This window comes from Pogoniulus pusillus, chromosome 12, assembly GCF_015220805.1.
Source record: "Pogoniulus pusillus isolate bPogPus1 chromosome 12, bPogPus1.pri, whole genome shotgun sequence".
NCBI classification, from domain to species: domain Eukaryota; kingdom Metazoa; phylum Chordata; class Aves; order Piciformes; family Lybiidae; genus Pogoniulus; species Pogoniulus pusillus.
Genome location: NC_087275.1, coordinates 18,510,889 through 18,526,876, shown reverse-complemented (window position 1 = coordinate 18,526,876; position 15,988 = coordinate 18,510,889). Strand labels below are relative to the sequence as shown.

Sequence of the window (15,988 nt, the reverse complement as noted above, 5' to 3'; positions counted from 1 at the left end):
ACACATTCTTCATGGCATTGAACTATTACAGAATCTGAACAAATAAACAAAAATCCGTGTGTTTTGGCTTTCCATTTTTACAGTGAGGTTTCCAAGGGTTTGATTCCCAGATCTCTTCTTTTCCTCTAGTACTCATCCCGGTTTGAAATGGAACATTTCTTGTCCATTTGAGTACAATGTCCTATTTAACTTCAGGCCAAATTCTTACTACTGGAGATTTTGGCAAGAGGACTCAGCCTGAAAATATTATTTAGAATGAAAATGAAGACAAAGCCTGTAGAAGGGAAAGTATTTATCTTTTTTTTTATACTGAAAAATAACGACTTGGAAGACTGTGTCTCGTAGGAGGTGACTGGATTTACAGCATGTGTGCACACTAGGCTAGTACTCAATATAAAGCTGCCAACTGCCTCATCTGAAATGCTATAACAGGCTGACAGATTCCACAAAAGAAAGAAGAGGTAATATTGATAGTCTTAACAACTACTTTGATACCTTGATGCTAGGTACTGTATGCTGAAAGACGCTGTTTAGGCAGAGCTTGGGTAGTAAATGATATTTGAAAAGCCAGACCAACACCTCTACTGTGGCTTCCCTGATTTGGCTGTTACTTACTTTCTCTTCATGATTAACACTGTCTACAACCTAGATTTAAGACTCTTTCAAAGTTCTGTTTTTCTACTCACAAATACAAAGCTTAGTAGTTGGTGGATTATTAGTGCATTTGTTGAGGATAAGCTACATTAGCCAGGCTGGCACCTCAAAGTTTCTCAAAACCACTGGACCAGAGGCCATCAGTTTCATTTCATTTTAAATAGGATGAGAAGAGAACAGAAGGATTGAAAACAGTGACAGCTTTATGAGGAGGTGGAGGAGAACAAATGCTGGAAGTTGTTTTAATCAGAAGTCAAAAAGGTCCTTTAAAATTGCAACATCTGATGGCCCTTGAAAATGTACCCTGTAATTCCCAAGTTATGACTTCTCTTAGAGGAGATTCCATGCCACTTCTGTTTTCACAGATAACAACACAGAAGGTCAAAGGTGTTCAGCCTGCCAAAGAAAAGGAGCATTTTTTGAACCGCACTGAGCACTGCTTTTTCCCCACCAGTGTGAAAATAACATAATACACTGGTGCCTCTTATGAGCATGCTTCCCAGTACACCCAGCTGCATTTTTTCTATTCTTAATTTTGTCTGGACCAAATAACATCAGCACACTTGACCAGTCCCAAGAGGATGAGCAGAGTGAGTGAGGAAGTGCTGTTCCACAATGATTTGACAGGGAGGCTTTACCAGAGATAAGGCATACCACTGCTAAATATAAAAACAAATAATACAGGTAACTGCAAGAAAAGGGAGATGAAAGTAAGCAAGTCAGGCAATGACAAAAAGCTGATCTCAGATGAAAAGCAAGACATTGCTCATTTAGCCCCAGTGTTCCTCAAACAGAAAACTGTGCTTCATTTGCATGTGAGTAGTGTTCTAGTCTGATTGCCGGTGCTCAGGTCAGCCATGAGAAAATGCTGAAACTCATTGTAACTAATTGACATTTAACACAGCCAGCTGTTATAAATCATTTGCCAGATGTTGCTCGCAGTACTTGCTCTGTATAAGAAGACAGAAGCAATAAATATATCAGCACAGAGAAGGTATAGTGCCTGTCATGTTGTGCACTGAAGGCAGTCCTGTGGCAGTTCAGAGTATTGGCTTCTTGTACAGATCCAAACTCAAACCGAAGATTAATTCAGAAATAGAGCTTCAGCTTCTTCGGTAACTGTGCCTCCAGTGTGCATTGTTCTAAGTTTTCTTGCTCTTTCTGAAGGTCCATAAGAGATATTCTCTCCAGTTTAGAGGTGATGACTGAGTCCTTGGAAGGCTTGGATAACTGCAGCACCAGGTCTCTGTTCCCATTCCTGTTTACCAAAGAAGTTTGTCTGGGCTCCTTGGATAAAGCTTTCTTTAAGGTTCCTATACATACCCAATAATGAGAAATGTGATGACATCACTACCTCCTTGTAAACATCAGTCCACAGAAAGTATGTTACAACATTAGCAGAGGTGTCAAAAACAGTGAATGTTTCATTGCATAACATCCTTATGTAGGCCACCTTCCCAGTGTTGTGTATGTAAGTAGGTAAATCCTACTTGCCAACTCTGACACTCTCCAATGAGAGAGAGGTAGATAGTGACCAGAGAGAGCAGTGCTTTTTCCACTGCACTTTACTACTGATGATCATTCCAGGTTCATCTGAAACTGCTGGTTAACAATCTCACCACCACTCTTTTGGGCTTCAGAGGAAAACATTAAGTCTGAGGCTAGCAGCCAAACACATCAGGCAGAAAGAAATGCTTGCTCTACTACTGCTCCCTGTTGCCTGCTTGAGGAAGCATCAGGTAAGAATGTCTGATGTAGCTTCATGTACTGGCTTTCCAGAATGAAATACCAGTTGCACAGGCTGGAGGAGGAGTAACAGCCCAAAAATAAAGGGCTTACTCACCATCTCAGAGCTCAGTATCTGATGGGAGGGGAAAATGTGTTTGTGTACAGACAGGAAAAAGGTTCCTCTGTGTCTTCCCCACTCTTCCTGAGTGCATATTCGTTGTTTTGTATTCCATGTATCTCAAGTCCTAATTATTCATTTCACAGATGACTCCCACATATTTTGTATAGATGAAAATAAATACACATTTGTTAACACAAATAAGGTCCATCTTGGTATATATGGGAGATGTGAAAGTCATAGATAACCTTGAAATTTTAATCCAGTCCTTATAAAAACTGTAATAAGAATGATAAGGCTTCCCTAAGTGATGAGGCCAGAATAAACTGGCAGATTTTCTACATTTCTACCCACAGATTCTGTCTGGGTAACTCTCAACCGCACCTGATCTTCCACAATTGCAACTGCAAGTGACTTCTCTTCTAAAGCTTCTCTTTTAGCAGCATCCTACATGTGCCTGAAAGTAACACTGAGACATAGACTACAAGGCATTTTAATGTCAAGCATCTTATTTACTGAACAAATGGCATCAATATTCTAAGTTAAAAATCTGTACATTTGGGTCAAACTAAATAAATATTTTTCAGCTAAATCAAATTTTTCTTTTTCCTGAGGAGAAAAAAATAGCTACTATAAACAGAACAGTATTTTATTTGTGGGTTAGATTCATAAAGAAATGCAGGCATTATTCCCAAGAGAGTCAGTAAGAATTAAGACTGTTCTTACCCCTCATTCACCCTTTTTTCACTCCCGACACCAGTGGTAAGCATCAGGCATTAAGGACAGCTCAAGTTCAAATCCAATCTTTGCCTTACTCAAAGGCAAACTCAAGATTCCTCACCTCCCATAATGACCAAATCTGTGTAGCATATAAAAAGAAGAGTATATTATATTAATGGTGCCTGCCTTTGTTCCTCACTTCCTTATGACCATGTAGTTTTTCCAAATGCTGAGTTATAAATCCAAACTACTCTTATTTGTAAGTAGGCAGAATTATTGGATTCTATTTTTAATTGTCAAATATTCTAGGGGGAAAAAAAGTCCCATCCTGAAGACATTTTTTGGTTTTCTGTTCAGCCACCAATCTGAAAGGCAATTGTTTGCAAAACCATACTGTGAAGGCAAATGAGGATGCCTGTTCAAAGACTGAAAAGAACTGATCAGATTGCTTCTGCATGTGAGCTTTTAAAAGAAACAACTGCTTTGAAATTCTGATTTTTTCCAAGGAGTTTTTTTGTGTCCATCTTGTTCATTGCTGGCTAATTACCACCTTTGCAGACAATCTACATGGTTAGATCTCCTTGGAAACTAGCAAGGCTAAGGGAAAAAAATAAGTCTAAGACTGTGTTTGAACTCAGAAATCATTTTATAGCAGTGAAGTAAGGCCAAATCACCTCTGATGTCAACTGAGCACAGTATTTCATGAACAACAAAGTTATTTCATCAGAATAGGGATAAAATATTTTTCTTGACATCTGTCTGCTTCTTACAAAGCTCATCATTAACCCCAGAGGCCATGTCAATAACTTAAAAAAGAAAGATGTGTATATTACACAGTTGGGAAGAATAGAAGAGGAAAAGTGCACTAGCATGCCATAACAGAGGAAGTGTGTAAGCCTGGTAGTCCATTTCCCACCTACTCCCCTGCAACCTTACCTTCTGCGTTAACCCTCTAGGAGAGACCATACCCGCCCCATCCTTTCACTCTATTCAAAGATCTCTTGCCTATCAACTTGACAAATTGCTTTCCAAATTCCTGATATCATCCAACTCCATAGCCTCCCAGCTACAGTAAGCTTCTGAAGTCATTAGCAGCAGTTAAATGGAAACTTTTTTGTAACTTTCAAAACCAATCTCCTATCTGGATGTTTGAGATCCGTGACACTGTGGCATTCGCCATTCTCCATATCCCTGCTATCCCTTTCAGCCTTCACTGTCTTTAGACTGAAGAATCTGGGCTCTGCTCACCATCTTTTTGAAAGGCAAATGCTGGGACTTCTCCACCCCTTTGGCTATCCATCTTTGTTACCTTCTCCAGTTCTTTCATGGCCTCCTGAGAGCTAGGGACTGCATAGGCATGCATAACAGCATATGTTACTATGCTGTTACTTGCTTTCAGTAGCTGGATCCTGGCCCTGTAAACCAATAGAGCTATGGCTACCTTCTCTTCTCTTCTCCTTTAATTTTGGAAGCCAAGCAGTCCTTGGGCTTAGAGGAGGAATAAGGAATACTAAGATTCATCTTGGCCGTCCGTGGGACACCAGAGGAGCTGTGCAGATACTTTATCCTCATGAGCACCAGGCAAGACCCCAGATGAGTATCAAGAACTTGAGTGGGACTTAGAGCAAATCACTGAAAGAAACTGCCACCTGTTTATCCTTGTCCCATCATAATTCACCGCACCACCATTTGTCCTGGACAAATTGCTCAAGCATAAGAGGGATGGTTTGTCATCAGGTTTAAAAGCAGTGAAATAAAGCTACACCCTGCAATGCCACATGTTAATCTCATCCTATGCAGAAACCCAGACAAGTCTGAATAGAGAAAATTCTCTCCCATCACACTCTCAAATACAAATACAGTCCCTTATCTCTGTTACTGTGTGCCTCCTTCCTCACCAGCTGCCTGCCTGCATTTTCTGCTTCTGCTTGCCTAAAGATACCCATGCAGCACTCAGAAATTTCACTCTGCCTGCCTACCATTCCCCCACATTCCTGACAACCCAGGATCCTTATTTCTTACCCACACACTCATGTCCTCTGATGCTCCCACATCAACATGCACGCTGGGACAACACAACCAGACCTCTAGGGAAGGCGCTCTAAAGATTTTGTCATTTCATGAAAAATGAGTCCATGCCTATTTATGTCACTTTACATGCTCTGATCTGGAAATCCTCTCCTGCAACTGCTGTCCCTATTGAGAAAGCTTAGGTGTTTACAAAGCCACTGGTCACATCCTTTAGACCTGATGGATAGGCTCCCATGGTGCATGAGCTGCTGAGGGACTCAAGCACCAGGATGGGTGCCTGAAATCCTGCATCACTCCTGACAAACAATCACCCTTCTACCACTGGCCTCAGCCTCAGAAGTAGGCTTTGATGCAGATTTGAACAGAAGAAAACCAGAAATCTCCACACTACACAAGCTAATTTGTTTGCAAATGTTCCGCTCATCTCATGTACAGAAAGCTGCACTGAAGTAGCCAAGCTTTATTTTTACCATCTCAGTTTTCCATTTAATGTTGCATTTGGATGCACAAGAAGTGTGTTCTTGTTACCAGTCTATAAATTTGTTAGAAGCTCCTCTCCACTGCTTCAATTTTTAATTTTTTTTTCCTGAACAGGAGCTGTTTTCTCTTTTAAAGGTCAGGTCCTCTATCAATTATTTCTGTGAGTCCAACTACATATACCTGACTAAAAAAGACATTGAATTCACATTCCATTTGAGCATATTTATTGGTTCATGTAAGCCTTTAACAAGACTTGATGTCTATGAGCAAATCCTTGAAAGAAAGCTCATACACCTCAGAGGTAGATTTCCCTGTACAAATCAGAAGACACATGTAAAGTAGAACTTACTCTTTTCTCTCAAGACATCTAAAGGCTATGAAAGCTTTGAATTATTTGTGTTCACGCTGGGCTTTGCTGGCTCCAATAAGGATAGATGGGATTTGCTAGCTAAAGGCTAATGTACCAGCTAAAACGTCAATTATTTAAAAACCAGAACACCAGTTCAGTCTGTTCTGGTAAGATCTATGCAGACTCTAGAAATAAAATTTAAAACCACACAAATACTTCACTTTTTTTTATTAAACTCCACATTCAGCCACCCAGAAGGTTCCTTAACAGATATGCAGAAACTGGATGTTGAAATCTAGTCAGCTGGGATAATATGAGAGCCCAGAACTCTCAAATCTTTCTGCTCTTTCAGATTCCAGTTACTTCTCAAAGTATCACAGTGTCACCAAGGTTGGAAGAGACCTCATAGATCATCAAGTCCAACCCTTTACCACAGAGCTCAAGGCCAGACCATGGCACCAAGTGCCACATCCAATCCTGCCTTGAACAGCCCCAGGGACGGTGACACCAACACCTCCCCGGGCAGCCCATTCCAGTGCCCAATGACTCTCTCAGTGAAGAACTTTCTCCTCACCTTGAGCCTAAATTTCCCCTGGCATAGCTCAAGGCTGTGACTCAAGCATCCATGGGACAATGCTGGTGACTGAAAGTAGGGGGAAAAAAAATATCCAATATCCTTTTTTTTTTTCTATTAATTTCCAGAAAAGGAAAAAAAGCCTCCATTATCTTAATTATATTAATTTAGAATCCTACTTAATGTGATGAAATAGTTAAAGCACTCATTTTCTCTACCTCAATTTGGCAAAACAGCTCTCTAAAGATCTTCTCAGGGAAGAAAGGAACATAAAGATAGAGTGGATCTTTTCAACATAAGAATGCCCATCATTAGACTGGGAAGATATTATGACACTGGTTACCAAGAGAAAAATTTCTGTGAATGGACTATATGATAAAAAACATGGGTTTACAGATATTTATTATCTCCTAATGTTATATAGTGCAGCATCTTTTACTATCTTGATGGAAAACACATTTCTCAATGAAGTAATACAAAGTCTATTTTATGTATGTGAAGCTGACGTGCATAGCATATAAGTAGGAATGACCTGATGACTTTATGAGCTGAATACGTAGTGCCCTTCCAGTACCTGAAGGCAGCCTACAAGAAAGATGAATAGGGACTGTTTACAAAGGTCTGCAGTGTCAGGGCAAGGGGCAATGGCTTGAAATTAGAGAAGAGGAGATTTAGATTGGACGTTAAAAACAAATTGTGCACCACGAGAGTCGTGGAGCGCTGGAACAGGTTGCCCAGAGAAGTAGTTGAAGCCTCATCCTTGGAGGTGTTCAAGATCAGGCTCAACAGGGCTCTGGGCAACCTGATCTAATGGAGAATGTCCCTCCTGACTGCATGGGCCTTGGACTAGATGACCCATGGAGGTCCCTTCCAAGCCAAACAATTAATTAAGAGTAAGCCAAAAAGACTTTTACGTAGTCTTTAATGAAGTAATAAGAACAAACCTTACCCAAAGCAGGCATTATTTTTTTTTTCATATAATCCTTCCATTTTTATGATATTCAACCCTTTTGACCAGTTTTATTTCCTAAAGCTAGGTAAAACCTTACAAGAAAAAAATGAGTCAAAAAATGGATTTTGGAATTCTTGCTAATAGATCCTAGCTTTCCGTGTTCCACAGACAAAATGTTGCATCTTTGAAAGTCTGAAGTTAACTGTCTTGTCCATCACAATTATTATTTTTTTAATGTTTTTAAATGTTTTAGTGCTTACATTTTTTTTGCAGCTACAACAATCTTACAGCAGCTCTTTTGGTTCTATATTTTCAAACAAGTTTATTAACCTATTTATTATGTAGCTTAAGTGAAGTAACATATTAAAGGGTAGTTTACACCCCATTAAATGGTTTATTTCAAGACAAAAATATGCTATTTGTTGACATGGAAACATTTTTTTGGTGGTTTTGACTTATATTTTCAGTCACATTAGGCCTGACACTGTAGCTGCCTGAACACATCTTTTAACAGATTCATATGAAGATGGGTATTAAACTTGTAAAGCTGATGCTCATTGCAGAAATTGTATGTGGGCTTTCATTCAGATTAAACAAAGGTAGGAACAGGTTGCCCACAGAGTTGGTGGAAGCCCCATCCCTGGAGTTCTTTAAGGCCAGGCTGGATGGGGCTCTGAGCAGCCTCATCTAGTGTGAGGTGTCCTTGCCCATGGCAGGGGGGTTGGAACTAGATGATCCTTCAGGTCTCTTCCAGCCCTGACTATGACTAAAAATATCAGGCTGAAACTAAACATATGTTCATTTAACCTTTTGTTCCAACTCAACTAAACCATGTATTTAAAAAGAAAACGAGCGTGAGCTGAGTCATTTCTCTCTTGCATTCAATTTGCTTTGTGGACAAAGCCACGAACTCTGACTTAAACAAGCCTATTGTTGAACGTGGAAGTCCTTCCATCAAATATGAGCATCATGCAGATCTAGCCTGTGGCTGCACTCTTACTGCCTGAAAATAAAAGCATGCAGCCATTCAGGCTCCACACAAAGCAACAGGAATTTTTTTGGAAGGTACTTCACAGGGACATTGAAATGAAGTAGCTTTCTGAAAAAAAGATTTTTTTTTTCTTTTTTTTAATTGCAGCTTTGGGGGTAGCAGCACTCTTGAAAAATAAATAGTTTTTTTTGTGGTGCAGCCTTGTGCATATTCCTTGGCATCTGATAGAGTGGTTAACTATGTATGCTTTTATGACGCTTGGTAGGAATTTTGTATTCCTGAGGCCTCCACACAGTATCAAATGCTGCTGTGCCTACCTGTCAGAATCTAACTACACATCTGAAAAAAATCTTAAGCCTAAGGACTGTAGAGTTGAAGAATCTCCCAGGGGCTAGGCAGTCTAGAGGGTGACGCAGGAAAATGTGATTTTGTTATTCAGTCCTGTAATTCTGCTATTTATTTATTTGCTAGCAGCAAGGCAAACTCAGTCTCCTTTTCTCCCTCCTGCCTGCTCTCCTTGGTGGAACACCTCTTGGAGGTGTGTATTCCATGGTCCTGAAAGACACAGGTCTCAACCCAGGACAGTTTTTTGACAGTAATTAAAAGCCATATAGAGTGATAGATCAGGACCATTTCCTTAGGAAACACGGCTAAAGTGCTATTCTGCACTTCCCATTTCCAGTTTATCAAAGTACCACAACCTAAACCAAAGCATTGGCCCAGATGGAATTCTGAAGTTATATGAGTTTGGATTTTTTTTTTAAATGCCACTTCCAGCCTTATTTCTCAGGTTTGTTTGGGTTTTTTTCTTGCAGTCTATAAACTGCACAGAGTAGAAACGGGGAGTCAGTAGCAAGAAACTAGGTCTTTGTATTTCTCTGTAACTTCTTTTGGCAGGAAAAGAGGATGATGTTAGTGATGACCTAATTATTTAGTTTAAAGAAAGCAGTCAGAATCATGGTATCAACCACAGTAAGAAATGGAAGAGGAGGGGGATGGAAAGAACATGACAGCTGTTCAGATAAACTAAGCAATTGCAAGGGAGGGTAACTGTCTGGTCTCTGGGACAACATTATTTGTGAGGCAATGTTTGGATGCAAGAATTTGGTTTTGTATGATAAGCCAAATGAATTATGTGACTCACCTTAACCAAAAGAAAACTGAGTGCATCCACCAAGTTATTATCAAGAAGGACAGTAACAAGCACAGAAATGTTTCCTCAGTGCCTATGTTTGGAATCAAAAGCCAACAGGATCATCTGTCTGCAAGGAAGTTATCAGGAAATAAAACTGCTCTCAAAGTCATCTCAGATCCCCTAACTCTATACTGATCAGGTCCAATGTCTATACCAATATATAGCATCTTTGATCAGTTTCTGTAGGAAAGTACTCAAAGTTCTTGGTCTTGGTCTTCAGGTTTATTTCATTGCCTGTTATTGGTCTTGGTCAGCTGGTACAGCAACCTTATTGGATCAAGTCTTTCTTTATTGGATCAAGTCTTTCTTTTCTGACAAAAATATTCTTTCCCATTCTTCCTGTGCTTTGTATTTATGATAGTTCAATGATCAAAGCAAATCAAAGTGTCAGAGTATGACTGTGCAGCAGTCAAGATGGTTCCAACACCTCCCAGGGAGCCCTATGAATATTCATGAGAAAAGCTGTCTCATTGTTCAGCAGTACAGGTAAAAATTGCATTTGTCTATCCCAAGGATTAAGATTCCAATAAAGCCACCATTTCTTCAGAAAGAGTTGCAGGAAAGGTCAGGGATAGAGCTGGGATAGAAAACAGCAAAGTAGCTTCTTCTAGCAACACTGAAATCTGGTGGTATCAACTCCTTTTATGAGGGTTTCTTTTTCTCCTCTTTAGTGATTTAATTGGACAGGTAGACTTTGACAAGGACAACAGCTTCCTGCCCTAATGTATAAACCTTTCACACACTGAATAGGTGACAGGCCTGGTGCATATCTGCCTACATCTACAATGCTAAATAAAACCATGCCACGAATTGTTCTGGAATCCTGCAAGCAAGTGGTACAGGAAGTCCATGCCACGCTGCGAGCACTTGGCCTCAGTCTTGCGTGGTCTTTCCTTGTCGTGGTATTAAGGCATAATTAGCTTACTGACAGTGATTTTTATCACTTCACATCCTCTGCAGTAACATGAGGTCTGTGCTGCAGACCAAGGTTGTATGAGACTCTATGGAGATGTCTGTGAAGCCTGAGGGAGTAAAGCCTGCTGGAACCGTGCTGACAGATGACAGTGAAAGAAGCCAAGCCTGGTGCCATCTCACCCACGTTGTCTAATGGGAGCAGTCCCTGGCATATACTGTCTCCCAAACCAGGCTCATGTACTGTCTCAGAGCACTAGTTGGCATAGGACAAAGCCAAGATGGATAACTTGGTATCATTTAGCAGTACAGATAATCAGAACCAGACAGGCCAGTAAAGCTCCTATTTACAGTTCAGCTTCCAGAAGCAACCAAGACCACTGCCCAGGTATCAGTGATGTTACAGGTGTAGAATTAAACGGATCAGAAACACCTATCTGAACTGTTCAGCTGATCAGTTAATTTTTGTTTCTAGAACTTTCATTTGGGAAAATTTTAATGGGGAAAAGTCATGAGAGGAAACTGATTCTCCCTATCTCTTCTCACAGAACTTGATAATACTCATTTTCCATGTAATCAGTAAAGAAAATACGTGGAGAAAACAGAATTTAACCAGCCCTCACACAACTTACCTGGAAGGGTGAGCTGTAAAGAAGCAGCTCAGGTGCAGAAGAGAAGCTGCAAAGAAGATGAAGTTATACTCTTCTCAGAGGTGCATAGGCAAAACCAGAGAGTAATTGGCACAAGGTGCAGTGGTGGAAATTCCAATCAGATATAACAAAAAAAAAGATCCAGTCCCAAATAAGAGAAGTGAGCACTGGGCTAGGGCCCAGAGAGGCTATGGAAACTCTCACCCTTGGCTCTGAACAATGTAATCCACCTTTGAAGCTGGTTCTGTGCTGAGTGGGTCTTGTTGGTCAAGATGTCTTTAGAGGCCTCTGCTGACCCAAAATATTCTATGATTTTAATTTAATTTTTTTCCTGTCACTTAGAACATGGAAAGACAGTTTAAAACTGGTAAGTCAGTATACTTCCTTCCTGCTTTCTCCTTTTCCTGGTACGCCCCCCAGATACAAAAAGTTGAGGTCTTAGTAACACTCTAAATAAATAGTGCAACTGCAAGCAAAAATTTGGGCATTAGTACATGTGATAGCAACTGGCAGAAATAGCTGGAGTCGAGTAACTGCAAGAAGAAATCTTTCAGGCAGTAAGTCAGACAATGACACATTACAGCAACTCAGGGAGACGTACATCTGATGCAGCAGCATCAGAAAGCAAGCATGTGGCCTGTATTTGCAGCTATTAAGGCCTGTCAGCACTGTGAATCATTAACAATCCCTATTATCCCTACTACAGCAGTTGTCAGGAGTTTTGCCACATGGAAATTGTAGACATGAACCAAGGTTCAGTGTCACCAAGTGGCATGCATGGCTCGCAGTGGGTCGCCTGGGCATTCTCTGCTGCTGACCTTGCTCCACAGCTTGCAGAGATAGTGATGACTATATGCACTTTCCAAGTGAGAGAGGGGGAAAAAAGGTATCTTTGTAGATTTATTTCTCACCTTCTCAGAAGACACACTGCTTCTGAGGACACTGTATTCTGCATCGGCTGTGGATGGGACAAAAACACCACAGCAAAGGAAACAGAAGTGTAGTGCTTTCAGAAGACTACCTCCCTGACTTCTTTATGCATTGCTATGTGCAACTGCATGCAAGAGTCTCTGATTTTAGTGCCAACCTTGACACACTTACCATGCCCAAGAATCTTGATTTTGTCTTTCTGATAGTCTGCTGTTTAGTCTTCCATTGGTGGGCCATGATTTTTGGAGTAATCACTGCTCCTTCCACCATGCTGAGCTTTGTCTCCATTGTTCCACATTCTCTGAAATTCCATGGGACACCTATTTGTGTTGGAATGAGCTGCCCAGGGAGGTGGTGGAGGTACCGTCCCTGGAGGTGTTCAAGAAAAGACTGGATGAGGCACTTGGTGCCATGGTCTAGTTGACTGGATAGGGCTGGGTGCTAGGCTGGACTGGATGATCTTGGAGGTCTCTTCCAACCTGGTTGATTCTATGATTCTAGAGGTTTATCTTTCTCAAACTTTCCTACTTGCTACCTGCTTATGGTAAAAATGTCTTTGGTTTTGCCTTTCTGATGAAACTAAGGGACCAGAAGTGAGGAAGTTAAGCATGAAGAGACAGTGAGCACTAGACAAGGGTGTTAGATCATCTGCCATAAAGGATAAGGTGGAGTTGTTAATGTAACACACAGCTTGTGACAGAGATTACTTGTACCATCCGGGGGAATACGATTAATAAGAACATGGCACAAGCACACATCTAGTTGACTGGATAGGGCTGGGTGCTAGGTTGGACTGGATGATCTTGGAGGTCTCTTCCAACCTGGTTGATTCTATGATTCTAACAGCAACAAATATTCTGAGTCTGCTGAAAAGCATCCAGAGTGCACTGAACTGAGCTCCCTAAATACTCTCTGGACATTGGTTCCAATCATCATGCACATAAAGCAGTCAATGGACAACATATATTGTGACATCAAAAACAATAGGTTAATTTATGTAGATTCACATGCTCTCAGGAGAACCCTCCCCTGCCCAACTGAATCCTCACCTGAACCTCACCCTCTCCTGATGAGGCTTTTCTGGAAACCACAAATCTGGTAAAAATCATGTATAACTAGCCTAATCAGACAGTAGCAGAGGTCTGCAACTATGGTTCTATGATTCTGCAACTGTTCCTTATTCCAGAAATCTGTGTTTAATGTCAGGCATTTGCACTAGAGGGGGATTTCAATTAATGGTGACTCCAAGCACTCAGGCTTCAGGTAGTAAACAAGTTTGGGATCCTCAGCCTCATGAAAGGCAGGTGACACTGCTAATCAACTGTCTCTATACTGTCTTCTGTGCTCCAAATGAAACTACATTTAGCAAAGCAGATGTAAAAAATGGCATTCTGGAGACTTTGGTAGTAAATTCTGTACCAAATTGAATTTAAAAAAAAAAAAAAAAAAAAAAGACAAAATCTACAAGGTCAAATGACTACCAAAGCAGAATTATGTGGTTTAGTTTGGGGGTTTGTGTTTTGTTTTTTAATTCACAAATTCGTTTTGTTTTCTATAAAAGGCCAAGGATCAGAAATGAATAGAAATGTTTGTACTGCGGAGAGGAAAAGTGTTACTCAGGCTGATTGCTTTGGTAGCTGTACAGACTTAAATTAAAATGGTAGAACATTCTTTTTATTAAGTTGTATTAGAATGCAATAATGAAGCAGGTAGTGGGGGGGGGGAAGTGATTATCTTTACAACCTCTTTTATACTCATAAATATATTTCAGTTTGTATTTCTTTTCTAGCAAAATCTACTGGTGAAATAAATACAAATCACATGCATGCTCTCTCTGAAATTCTATTTGTCATTCTATGGATACAAATAGATGATGTGGTTCTTGAATAAATTTTCCAACTCGGTGTTTATTGAACATTTCAGCATTTAAAAATGAGGAATAGACAACATTCCCAGCCAACTGAATAGACAATCTTGCACTGGTTTTGACAGCACAGCAGCAGATCCTAACTTCTTTCTTTTTCAGTAGAAAATCTACATTTTGTGATAATGACTGCTTACAGTTGTTAGCTGATCATAAAGGGCTTTTTTTTTCCTGTAAACACAAAGCCTTCACTTCATAGCCAGTGATAATACATAGAATACATAGTGTCTTATAGTAGAGCCTGAGTTCATCAAATAAGCAAATCTCCCTTTATTCTGAGAATTTCTGTTACTGTGCCCTCAGGGCTCATCATTTACAAAGCTCTGAAATGGTGACTAAAGCCAGCCAGAGATCTGGCAAAGCATTTCAAAAGCTCCTCATCTGTTTGCTCTCTTTGCATCACAAACAAGAAAAGAAGGAGACTCAGACTTAGAGCAGAGTATTGAACACCACAGAAAACACCTTGTGCTGTGCAGCACTACTCCTTCTCCTAAAACCAGAGCCCAACAACCTCACAGAAGCAGACAGAAACAGAAAAAAGCATCTAGTACTGACAAATATTCCACAGAGGAGCTCAGTGTCAGGAAGGCTTGTGACCACAGCAAATGTTTACAAAAGGCAGGTTTGCACCTTACAAATGCAAGCATCTGTGTAACCTAAAAGTAGCCCTCGTCCTATCAGGAAGGTGGGGAACAACCAGCATACAGAGAGAAATCACAGTCTATTTGACATTTGTATATGTGCAATAAAGCCCATGAGAACAATTTGTAGATTCTAAATGTGCTGGGTTGTTTTAATTAGTGAATTTGCATAGAAATCAATCACAACTGTGTTACAAGAGCTACAATTAGTCTAATAAAGTATAGTGAAACATTCGCTGAACTCTCTGTCAGCTTCTGCTACAAAAAGGTCAGTTATAATTTGTGATATTCTCTGCTGAAACTCCAAATTATTTTGCATGTCATCCTACAAGTCTAATACAATATGCAACCAAAACAGTCTTTTAGACAGACATGCCCTTTCCATACCTTTTCTTGCTTTGTGTTTGTGCAGTAGCATGACCAAAACCTCTGCAACACTACCCAAGTACAAAAAGAGTCACGCTGCCAATGACAAAAGTATTACTTACAGTTTATGTTGCTTTGCTGGCTAAAGCACTGACTGGCTGGCTGGCTGGGCCCGGAGAGTTAAATCCACCTGGAGGCCAATCACAACCCAGAGAGTTAAATCCACCTGGAGGCCAGTCACAACCCAGAGAGTTAAATCCACCTGGAGGCCAGTCACAAGTGGTGTTCTCCAAGGCTCAGTACTGGGACAGGTCCTGTTTCATTTCTTTACCAATGGCTAGGATGAGGGGATCGAGTGCACCCTCAGTGAGTTTGCAGATGACATGCAATTAGGTGGGAGTGTTGATCTACTTGTGGGTAGGGAGGCTCTACAGAGGGACCTGGGTAGGTTGGACCGATGGGCTGAGGTCAACTTCATGAGCTTCAACAAGGCCAAGTGCCAGGTCCTGCACCTGGGCCACAACAACCCCATGCAGTGCTACAAGCCTGGGCAAGAATGGCTGGAGAGATGTGTGGCAGAAAAGGCCCTGGGGGTACTGATTGACAGGAGGATGAATATGAGCCAGCAGTGTGCCCAGGTGGCCAAGAGGGCTGATGGCATCCTGGCCTGTGTTAGAAATAGTGTGGCCAGCAAGACCAGGGAGGTGATCGTCCCTCTGTACTCAGTGTTGGTGAGGACTTATCTCAAGTACTGCGTAGAGTTTTGGGCACTG

General features: G+C 40.8%; 1 protein-coding gene and 1 long non-coding RNA gene across 10 annotated transcripts in view; one reads left to right on the top strand and one right to left on the bottom strand.

The window, feature by feature from the left end:
- KCNJ6 (potassium inwardly rectifying channel subfamily J member 6) overlaps window positions 1-15,988 on the top strand; it is a 165,755-nt gene that overhangs the window by 97,955 nt on the left and 51,812 nt on the right. The window contains exon 1 of one of the 5 annotated variants that reach the window (XM_064152520.1): window positions 2,342-2,393. The exons of the other annotated variants lie outside the window; for them this stretch is intronic. The gene's annotated coding sequence lies outside the window, so the exon portion shown is untranslated. Of the gene's footprint in view, window positions 1-2,341; window positions 2,394-15,988 lie in introns of those variants that run through there. 5 annotated transcript variants of the gene reach the window in all.
- On the bottom strand, window positions 705-15,381 carry LOC135180192 (uncharacterized). Of its 5 annotated transcripts, none has more exons than XR_010304320.1 (3): window positions 15,338-15,381; window positions 3,227-3,359; window positions 705-1,967 (listed from the first exon to the last, which is right to left on the bottom strand). It is a non-coding gene; the product is annotated as an uncharacterized LOC135180192 (long non-coding RNA). The 5 variants fall into 5 exon arrangements; XR_010304321.1 differs by lacking the exon at window positions 15,338-15,381 and adding an exon at window positions 15,237-15,331; XR_010304323.1 differs by lacking the exon at window positions 15,338-15,381 and adding an exon at window positions 12,456-12,551.